Source organism: Triticum urartu, chromosome 6, assembly GCF_003073215.2.
Source record: "Triticum urartu cultivar G1812 chromosome 6, Tu2.1, whole genome shotgun sequence".
Taxonomy (NCBI): domain Eukaryota; kingdom Viridiplantae; phylum Streptophyta; class Magnoliopsida; order Poales; family Poaceae; genus Triticum; species Triticum urartu.
Genome location: NC_053027.1, coordinates 382,773,638 through 382,785,600, shown reverse-complemented (window position 1 = coordinate 382,785,600; position 11,963 = coordinate 382,773,638).

Below are 11,963 nucleotides of genomic sequence, written 5' to 3'. Positions count from 1 at the left end.
GCTCCTGCCGGCTGCCAAACATGACATGCAAGCCATGTATAATTTACACACATGCATCACATACACATGAGCCATACTATTCACATCAAACCCTGCAAAATAAAGTTATGCATAGAATCGCATTCTACCGGTTTGAGTGATCGTGTACGAAATACAAGGTGCTACGCACACGGCGGTCCCGCTAGCCGGTTAGCGGGCGGGGTTCGAAGGGGCAGCGCCCCTCGCGGGTGCGGGCAACGCCCGACGTTTTCAGAAATTACAGATCACATCTGAACTCCGATCACGCCGAATTCTCTAATCTGACCGATCTCATCGACCATCGTGAATCCGATTCGGATTAACGTTTCACTATTGACCCCGATGGCGGATAATCGACCGGTAGGGGTAGATCGTGTCACGACCTCATCGATCCCAATCAATAGAAAACATAGCCACATCGATCCCCGTGTGCAGTTGATCTCATCAACCATGCACACAGCCATTCTTATCAATGACAACAGACCTCATCTATTGCCTCCACATATCTAATATGCATATGATCTGAATCCAAATCCTATAGCAGAGGCTCTGATACCACTGATGGGATCTACGGTAGGGTGCGTCGACTGCAAATTAAAATTTCCTACACGCAGAACAACCAAGAACATGCTACGGGAGATGGATCACAGTTCGTTACCACTAGACGCGCAGTGCCATGCAGCGGAAGAAGAGTTGGGGCAGCGCATCCGCGTGGATCGTCTCCTCCTCGTTCGATCTCCCTCGTACAACCGGTGGTCGGTTCCCACGTACAGGTTCACCGGAGCGGCGCAAGTGCACCACCTCTAACGGTATCCGCGCGTGCAGGAGGAACATTGTGTGGCGGACTGCTAGGTCCAATCACACAACCGGCAGCGAATGGAGGTGTCTATTCGCAACACATGCAAACCCTAGTGACAGCGCCGAAGCGATCAACCCATGAGTGTGCCGCACCTCCACTATATATATGGGCATCCGTCACGGGCTCAACACTTGGGCCTCTCACGGACCCTAAAGCCCATAAGTCTACTCGGCCACAATCCGAATACAGTTCGGATCACATCCGACCAGTGTCCTTGGATCCGATCTTGTAGGTTCCTTCCCTTAAGCGCGCGACCCCTTAGGTTCAAGTCGGCTTGGTCGTAGTTTTGATCACCTCCGAACTACACGGTTGGTAGCGGCGTCTAGCAAGGCATGCCGAACACCAAGCAGACTATGAAGCTGGTTAGCGAACCTGTACATCACACTTCCATTCCTTTTGCCACACGATATATGTTGTCGAGCTCAAGACGAGTCTGTCATCCTTGTGCTAGCTCGACCTCTTTCTCGTTCCAGTGATGCCAACCACAAACCGGATTATCTCATAATCCTTGTCGCATGGCCATGCTTACCCTAGTCAGATCACACGACGGGCCCAGAGTATATCTCTCCTGATCGGAGGGGCAAATCCCATCTTGCTCGACCACGTCTCGCAGCATGGTTCTGTTGGAAATATGCCCTAGAGGCAATAATAAAATGGTTATTATTATATTTCCTTGTTCATGATAATTGTCTATTGTTCATGCTATAATTGTGTTATCCGGAAATCGTAATACATGTGTGAATACATAGACCACAACACGTCCCTAGTGAGCCTCTAGTTGACTAGCTCATTGATCAAAAGGTAGTCATGGTTTCCTGACTATGGACATTAGATGTCATTGATAACGGGATCACATCATTAGGAGAATGATGTGATGGACAAGACCCAATCCTAAGCATAGCTCAAAGATCGTGTAGTTCGTTTGCTAGAGCTTTTCCGAATGTCAAGTATCATTTCCTTAGACCATGAGATTGTGCAACTCCCGGATACCGTAGGAGTGCTTTGGGTGTGCCAAACGTCACAACGTAACTGGGTGACTATAAAGGTGCACTACGGGTATCTCCGAAAGTGTCTGTTGGGTTGGCACGAATCGAGACTGGGATTTGTCACTCCGTATGACAGAGAGGTATCTCTGGGCCCACTCGGTAATGCATCATCATAATGAGCTCAATGTGACCAAGTGGTTGATCACGGGATCATGCATTACGGTACGAATAAAGTGACTTGCCGGTAACGAGATTGAGCGAGGTATTGGGATACCGACGATCGAGTCTCGGGCGAGTAACGTACCGATTGACAAAGGGAATTGTATACGGGATTGATTGAATCCTCGACATCGTGGTTCATCCGATGAGATCATCGAGGATCATGTGGGAGCCAACATGGGTATCCAGATCCCGCTATTGGTTATTGACCGGAGAGTCGTCTCGGTCATGACTGCGTGTTTCCCGAACCCGTAGGGTCTACACACTTAAGGTTCAGTGACGCTAGGGTTGTAGAGATATTAGTATGCGGTAACCCGAAAGTTGTTCGGAGTCCCGGATGAGATCCCGGACGTCACAAGGAGTTCCGGAATGGTCCGGAGGTGAAGAATTATATATAGGAAGTCCAGTTTCGGCCATCGGGAAAGTTTCGGGGGTCACCGGTATTGTACCGGGACCACCGGAAGGGTCCCGGGGGTCCACCGGGTGGGGCCACCTATCCCGAAGGGCCCCATGGGCTGAAGTGGGGAAGGGAACCAGCCCCTGGTGGGCTGGTGCGCCCCCCTTGGGCCTCCCCCTGTGCCTAGGGTTGGAAACCCTAGGGGTGGGGGGCGCCCCACTTGGCTTGGGGGGCAAGCCACCCCCTTGGCCGCCGCCCCCCCTTGAGATCCAATCTCTAGGGCCGCCCCCCTAGGGGCCCTATATATAGTGGGGGGGGGGAGGGAGGGCAGCCGCACCCTAGCCCCTGGCGCCTCCCTCTCCCTCCCGTGACACCTCTCCCTCTCGCTGAGCTTGGCGAAGCCCTGTCGAGATCACCGTTGCTTCCACCACCACGCCGTCGTGCTGCTGGATCTCCATCAACCTCTCCTTCCCCCTTACTAGATCAAGAAGGAGGATACGTCTTCCCAACTGTACGTGTGTTGAACGCAGAGGTGCCGTCCGTTCGGCGCTCGGTCATCAGTGATTTGGATCACGACGAGTACGACTCCATCAACCCCGTTCTCTTGAACGCTTCCGCTCGCGATCTACAAGGGTATGTAGATGCACTCCCCTTTCCCTTGTTGCTAGATAACTCCATAGATTGATCTTGGTGATGCATAGAAAATTTTAAATTCTGCTACGTTCTCCAACAGTGGCATCATGAGCTAGGTCTATGCGTAGTTTCTATGCACGAGTAGAACACAAAGTAGTTGTGGGCGTCGATATTGTCAATTTACTTGCCGTTACTAGTCTTATCTTGATTCGGCGGCATCGTGGGATGAAGCGGCCCGGACCGACCTTACACGTACGCTTACGTGAGACTGGTTCCACCGACTGACATGCACTAGTTGCATAAGGTGGCTAGCGGGTGTCTGTCTCTCCCACTTTAGTCGGATCGGATTCGATGAAAAGGGTCCTTATGAAGGGTAAATAGAAATTGGCATATCACGTTGTGGTTTTGGCGTAGGTAAGAAACGTTCTTGCTAAGAAACCTATAGCAGCCACGTAAAAATTTGCAACAACAATTAGAGGACGTCTAACTTGTTTTTGCAGCATGTATCGTGTGATGTGATACGGCCAAAAGGATGTGATGAATGATATATGTGATGTATGAGATTGATCATGTTCTTGTAATAGGAATCACGACTTGCATGTTAATGAGTATGACAACCAGCAGGAGCCATAGGAGTTGTCTTAATTTATTTATGACCTGCGTGTCAACATATAACGTCATGTAATTACTTTACTTTATTGCTAAACCGTTAGCCATAGTAGTAGAAGTAATAGATGACGAGACAACTTCATGAAGACACGATGATGGAGATCATGATGATGGAGATCATGGTGTCATGCCGGTGACGACGATGATCATGGCGCCCCAAAGATGGAGAAGATGGAGATCGAAAGGAGCAAAATGATATTGGCCATATCATGTCACTATTTGATTACATGTGATGTTTATCATGTTTTACATCTTATTTGCTTAGAATGACGGTAGCTTAAATAAGATGATCCCTTGTAATAATTTCAAGAAAGTGTTCCCCCTAACTGTGCACCGTTGCGAAGGTTCGTTGTTTCGAAGCACCACGTGATGATCGGGTGTGATAGATTCTAACGTTCGAATACAACGGGTGTAAGCCAGATTTACACATGCAATACACTTAGGTTGACTTGACGAGCCTAACATGTACAGACATGGCCTCGAAACACGGAAGACCGAAAGGTCGAGCATGAGTCGTATAGAAGATACGATCAACATGAAGATGTTCACCGATGTTGACTAGTCCGTCTCACGTGATGATCGGACACGGCCTAGTTGACTCGGATCATGTTTCACTTAGATGACTAGAGGGATGTCTATCTGAGTGGAGTTCATTGAATAATTTGATTAGATGAACTTAATTATCATGAACTTAGTCTAAAATCTTTACAATATGTCTTGTAGATCAAATGGCCCACGCTAATGTTGCCCTCAACTTCAACGCGTTCCTAGAGAAAACCAAGCTGAAAGATGATGGCAGCAACTATACGGACTGGGTCTGGAACCTGAGGATCATCCTCATAGCTGCCAAGAAAGATTATGTCCTAGAAGCACCGCTAGGTGACGCACCCATCCCAGAGAACCAAGACGTTAGGAACGCTTGGCAGTCACGTGCTGATGACTACTCCCTCGTTTAGTGCGGCATGCTTTACAGCTTAGAACCGGGGCTCCAAAAGCGTTTTGAGCAACACGGAGCATATGAGATGTTCGAAGAGCTGAAAATGGTTTTCCAAGCTCATGCCCGGGTCAAGAGATATGAAGTCTCCGACAAGTTCTTCAGTTGTAAGATGGAGGAAAATAGTTCTGTCAGTGAGCACATACTCAAAATGTATGGGTTGCATAACCACTTGACTCAGCTAGGAGTTAATATCCCGGATGACGCGGTCATTGACAGAATCCTTCAGTCGCTTCCACCGAGCTACAAGAGATTTGTGATGAACTTCAATATGCAGGGGATGAAAAGACCATTCCTGAGGTATATTCAATGCTGAAATCAGCGGAGGTGGAGATCAAAAAGGAACATCAAGTGTTGATGGTGAATAAAACCACTAAGTTTAAGAAAGGCAAGGGTAAGAAGAACTTCAAGAAGGACGACAAGGGGGTTGCCGCGCCCGGTAAGCAAGCTGCCGGGAAGAAGCCAAAGAATGGACCCAAGCCTGAGACTGAGTGTTTTTATTGCAAGGGAAGTGGTCACTGGAAGCGGAACTACCCCAAATACTTAGCAGACAAGAAGGACGGCAACACTAAAGGTATATGTGATATACATGTAATTGATGTGTACCTTACCAGTACTCGTAGTAGCTCCTGGGTATTTGATACCGGTGCGGTTGCTCACATTTTTAACTCAAAGCAGGAGCTGCGGAATAAGCGGAGACTGGCGAAGGACAAGGTGACGATGCACGTCGGGAATGGTTCCAAGGTCGATATGATCACCGTCGGCACGCTACCTCTACATTTACCTACGGGATTAGTTTTAAACCTCAATAATTGTTATTTAGTGCCAGCTTTGAGCATGAACATTGTATCAGGATCTCATTTAATTCAAGATGGCTACTCATTTAAATCCGAGAATAATGGTTGTTCTATTTATATGAGAGATATGTTTTATGGTCATGCCCCGCTGGTGAATGGTTTATTCTTAATGAATCTCGAGCGTAATGTTACACATATTCATAGTGTGAATACCAAAAGATGTAAGGTTGATAATGATAGTCCCACATACTTGTGGCACTGCCGCCTTGGTCACATAGATGTCAAACGCATGAAGAAGCTCCATGCAGATGGACTTTTGGAGTCTCTTTATTACGAATCATTTGACACGTGCGAACCATGCCTCATGGGTAAAATGACCAAGACTCTGTTCTCAGGAACAATGGAGCGAGCAACCAACTTATTGGAAATCATACATACTGATGTGTGCGGTCCAATGAGTGTTGAGGCTCGCGGTGGCTATCGTTATGTTCTCACCCTCACTGATGACTTGAGTAGATATGGGTATGTCTACTTAATGAAACACAAGTCTGAGACCTTTGAAAAGTTCAAGGAATTTCAGAGTGAGGTTGAGAATCAACATGACAGGAAAAGCAAGTTCTTGCGATCAGATCATGGGGGAGAATACTTGAGTCACGAATTTGGCACACACTTAAGGAAATGTGGAATAGTTTCACAACTCACGCCGCCTGGAACACCTCAGCGTAATGGTGTGTCCAAACGTCGTAATCGCACTCTATTGGATATGGTGCGATCTATGATGTATCTTACCGATCTACCGCTGTCATTTTGGGGCTATGCTTTAGAGACTGTCGCATTCACTTTAAATAGGGCTCCGTCGAAATCCATTGAGACGACACCGTATGAATTATGGTTTGGGAAGAAACCTAAGCTGTCGTTTCTAAAAGTTTGGGGATGCGATGCTTATGTCAAGAAACTTCAACCTGAAAAGCTCGAACCCAAGTCGGAAAAATGCGTCTTCATAGGATACCCTAAAGAAACTATTGGGTATACCTTCTACCTAAGATCCGAAGGCAAGATCTTTGTTGCCAAGAATGGATCCTTTCTAGAGAAAGAGTTTCTCTCGAAAGAAGTAAGTGGGAGGAAAGTAGAACTTGATGAAGTATTACCTCTTGAACCGTAAAGTGGCGCAACTCAGGAAAATGTTCCTGAGGTTCCTGCACCGACTAGAGAGGAAGTTAATGATGATGATCATGGAACTTCAGATCAAGTTGCTACTAAACTTCGTAGGTCCACAAGGACACGGTCCGCACCAGAGTGGTACGGCAACCCTGTCTTGGAAATCATGTTGTTAGACAACGGTGAACCTTCGAACTGTGAGGAAGCGATGGCGGGCCCAGATTCCGACAAATGGCTAGAAGCCATGAAATCCGAGATAGGATCCATGTATGAAAACGAAGTATGGACTTTGACTGACTTGCCCGATGATCGGTGAGCCATAGAAAATAAATGGATCTCTAAAAAGAAGACAGACGCAGATGGTAATGTGACCATCTACAAGGCTCGACTCGTCGCTAAGGGTTATCGACAAGTTCAAGGGGTTGAATACGATGAGACTTTCTCACCAGTAGCAAAGCTGAAGTCCGTCCGAATCATGTTAGCAGTTGCCGCATTCTATGATTATGAGATATGGCAAATGGACGTCAAAACGGCATTCCTTAACGGCTTTCTTAAGGAAGAATTGTATATGATGCAGCCGGAAGGTTTTGTCGATCCTAAGAATGCTAACAAGGTGTGCAAGCTCCAACACTCAATCTATGGGCTGGTGCAAGCATCTCGGAGTTGGAACATTCGATTTGATGAGATGATCAAAGCGTTTGGGTTTACACAGACTTATGGAGAAGCCTGTGTTTACAAGAAAGTGAGTGGGAGCTCCGTAGCATTTCTCATATTATATGTGGATGACATACTATTGATGGGAAATGATATAGAATTCTTGGAAACCATAAAGGCCTACTTGAACAAGTGTTTTTCAATGAAGGACCTTGGAGAAGCTGCTTATATATTAGGCATCAAAATCTATAGAGATAGATCGAGACGCCTCATTGGTCTTTCACAAAGTATGTACCTTGACAAGATATTGAAGAAGTTCAATATGGATCAGTCCAAGAAGGGGTTCTTGCCTGTATTGCAAGGTATGCAATTGAGCATGGCTCAATGCCCGACCACGGCAGAAGATAGATAAAAGATGAGTGTCGTCCCCTATGCCTCGACCATAGGGTCTATTATGTATGCCATGCTGTGTACCAGACCTGATGTAAACCTTGTCGTAAGTTTGGTAGGAAGGTACCAAAGTAATCCTGGCATGGAACACTGGACAGCGGTCAAGAATATCCTGAAGTACCTGAAGAGGACTAAGGATATGATTCTCGTTTATGGAGGTGACGAAGAGCTCGTCGTAAAGGGTTACGTCGATGCTAGCTTCGACACAGATCTGGATGACTCTAAGTCACAAACCGGATACGTGTATATTTTGAATGGTGGGGCAGTAAGCTGGTGCAGTTGCAAGCAAAGCGTTGTGGCGGGATCTACATGTGAAGCGGAGTACATGGCAGCCTCGGAGGCAACACAAGAAGCAATCTGGATGAAGGAGTTCATTACCGACCTAGGAGTCACTCCCAATGCGTCGGGCCCAATGACTCTCTTCTGTGACAACACTGGAGCTATTGCCCTTGCCAAGGAGCCCAGGTTTCACAGGAAGACCAGGCATATCAAGCGTCGCTTCAACTCCATTCGTGAAAGTGTTCAAAATGGAGACATAGATATTTGTAAAGTACATACAGACCTGAATGTAGCAGATCCGTTGACTAAACCTCTCCCTAGAGCAAAACATGATCAACACCAGACCTCTATGGGTGTTCGATTCATCACAATGTAACTAGATTATTGACTCTAGTGCAAGTGGGAGACTGTTGGAAATATGCCCTAGAGGCAATAATAAAATGGTTATTATTATATTTCCTTGTTCATGAAAATTGTCTATTGTTCATGCTATAATTGTGTTATCCGGAAATCGTAATACATGTGTGAACACATAGACCACAACACGTCCCTAGTGAGCCTCTAGTTGACTAGCTCGTTGATCAAAAGATAGTCATGGTTTCCTGACTATGGACATTAGATGTCATTGATAACGGGATCACATCATTAGGAGAATGATGTGATGGACAAGACCCAATCCTAAGCATAGCTGAAAGATCGTGTAGTTCGTTTGCTACAGATTTTCCGAATGTCAAGTATCATTTCCTTAGACCATGAGATTATGCAACTCCCGGATACCGTAGGAGTGCTTTGGGTGTGCCAAACGTCACAACATAACTGGGTGACTATAAAGGTGCACTACGGGTATCTCCGAAAGTGTCTGTTGGGTTGGCACGAATCGAGACTGGGATTTTGTCACTCCGTATGACAGAGAGTTATCTGTAACACCCTCGATGCGACTATATCTCCCACGTGTCGGGGCATGACTTAGAGGCATAATCGCATTGAAGGCATATGTCGCAAGTTAGGCAATCTTCACAACATCCCATGTAGTATAAATCATAAAGGGGAGATAACATAGTTGGCTTACACTCGCCACGTCAATCAAGTACATAAACAACATTACATCATCCAAACACTCATGGCCCGTCTACGGCGCCAAAATAAAAGAGAACCCAACATGCGACACGGTCCCAATCACCCCCAACTAGGCACCACTACTGATCATCAGGAAAGGAAACATAGTAACGTTGAGAGTCCTCGTCGAACTCCCACTTGAGCTCAAGCGCGTCTCCTTGAGCGGAATCATCAGGCCCTGCATCTGGTGTAATAGTAATCTGTGAGCCACAGGGACTCAGCAATCTCGCACCCTCGCGATCAAGACTATTTAAGCTTATAGGAATGGCAAGGTAAATATATGTGGAGCTGCAACAAGCGACTAGCAAAATATGGTGGCCAACCTATTCGCAAAAGAGAGTGAGAAGAGGAGGCAAAGCGCGAGCGAGAAACTAGAGAACAACCTGCACAAACATTACTCCAACACCTTGTCCACTTCCCAGACTCCGCCGAGAAGAGGCCATCACGGTAACACACTCAGTTGATTCATTTTAATTAAGTTAAGGTTCAAGTTATCTACAACCGGACATTAACAAATTCCCATCTGCCCATAACCACGGGCACGGCTTTCAAAAGTTCAAATCCCTGGAGGGGAGTCCCAACTTAGCCCATGACAAGCTCTCACGGTCAACGAAGGAATAGACCTCCTCCCAAGACGTTCCGATCAGACTCGGTATCTCGGTTACTCAAGACACTTCGACAGGTTAAAACAAGACCAGCAACACCGCCCGAATGTGCCGACAAATCCCGATAGGAGCTGCACATATCTCATTCTCAGGGCACACTTAGATAGGTCAAGCTACGAGTAAAACGAACCCTCAAGTTGCCCCGAGGTGGCCCCGCAGGCTGCCCAGTTCGGACCAACACTCAGAGGAACACTGGCCCGGGGCGGGGGGGTTAAAATAATGATGACCCTTGAGTCTGCAGAACCCAAGGGAAAGAAAAGGCTGGTGGCAAATGGTAAAAGCAAGGTTGGGCATTGCTGGAAAAGCTTTAATCAAGGCGACTATCAAGGGGTTCCCATTATAACCCAACCGCGTAAGGAACGCAAAATCCGGGAACATAACACCGATATGACGGAAACTAGGGCGGCAAGAGTGGAACAAAACACTAGGCGAGAGGCCGAGCCTTCCACCCTTTACCAAGTATATAGATGCATTAAGATAACAAGATAATATAATGATACCCAACAAGTAAGTAAATGTTCCAATAAGGAACGGTCTCCAATCTTCACCTGCAACTAGCAACGCTATAAGAGGGGCTGAGCAAAGCGGTAACATAGCCAATCAACGGTTTGCTAGGACATGGTGGGTTAGAGGTTTGACATGGCAATTTGGGAGGCTTGAAAGTAAATGGTAGGCATCGTAGCATTGGCATAGCAAAAAAGCGAGCAAACTAGCATAGCAAAGATAGTAGTGATTTCGAGGGTATGATCATCTTGCCTGCACAGTTGTCAGAGTTGACTGGATCCTCAAAATCAAACTCAACGGGCTCCTCGCTAGCAAACTCGTCTCCCGGCTCTACCCAAACAAGACAAACAAGCAACAAGGACACAATCAACCACGTGCAAGGAACAACAAGATGATGCAAAGATGATATGCTATGCGGGATGCGATGCGGGATGCAAAATGCAAGATATGACAGGAAACGCAAGAACCTGGCCTCAAATTGGAAATCCAAGTGTGCCACTGTAAAGGTGAGATGAAATCGCTTGAAAACGACATAAAGAACGCCGGAATCGGAGTTACGGTTTGGAAATGGCAAGCGATTCAAAAATGACACCGGTCTTCGATTTACAGCAAGTAGCCACCTAAATGCAATGAGATGAACATGCTACAACACCCAAACGTGACAACAAAATACATGGCAGGGATGCATTCAAGATTCTTAACAAAAGTCTAGCACTGAGCTACGTCCAATTCATCCATTAACAGGTTCAAACAAGCATGGCAAAAATGCATATGAGAAACAAATCTCAGACTTAGTGAAATTAACACTTGTTTGGAATTTCAAATCAGATAGCACTCTTCGGAGCAACAAAACTACATCCTGCAGGACCTGAATAAGGCAAAGTAAAGCATGGCATGGAGCTACTCAAAGAGCTTAACAAAAGTCCCTTAGTGAGCTTGAGCCAAAAAGGACAACAAAATACAATTGCAAGCATGTGAACATAGCAAAAACATAATCAGTTTTCAGACTTAGTGAAAACTGGAGCATGCTGAAACATAACTCAAGTAGGCATGTTTACGAGCTCGATGCACTCACTACAGAGCAAGTCATGGCAAGACAAGCATACATCTATCAAGAAGGCACAAAATACAAGCTAGACATGGCAAGAACAATAGCATAGCATGCACGGATCAACTACAACATCATCGGCAAAATTGCAAACAAGTTGACAATCTGCCCAGATTCACAAAGTAGCAAAAGTAGAGATCGATTGACTCAAGCTAGGGTGCTCCATAATTGCAAACAAAGACATGGATGGATAGAGCACTAGAAGATTAACAAAACACCCTTACTGATCATCCTCAAAAGAGGCACGGATCACTAGGAAACAACAAGAACATATGGCATCATGAGATAAACAGCTCAAGGACTTAGTGGAATTGCTAAGTCCCTGAAAACAGAATTAGCAAGTGCACCACTTTGCAAGCTTGCACTAGTCACCACACATATCACAAAAATACATGGGTTGCACCTCTGGATTGATGACAAAACCCTTAACAAAACATATGTAGAACTCATGGGCATA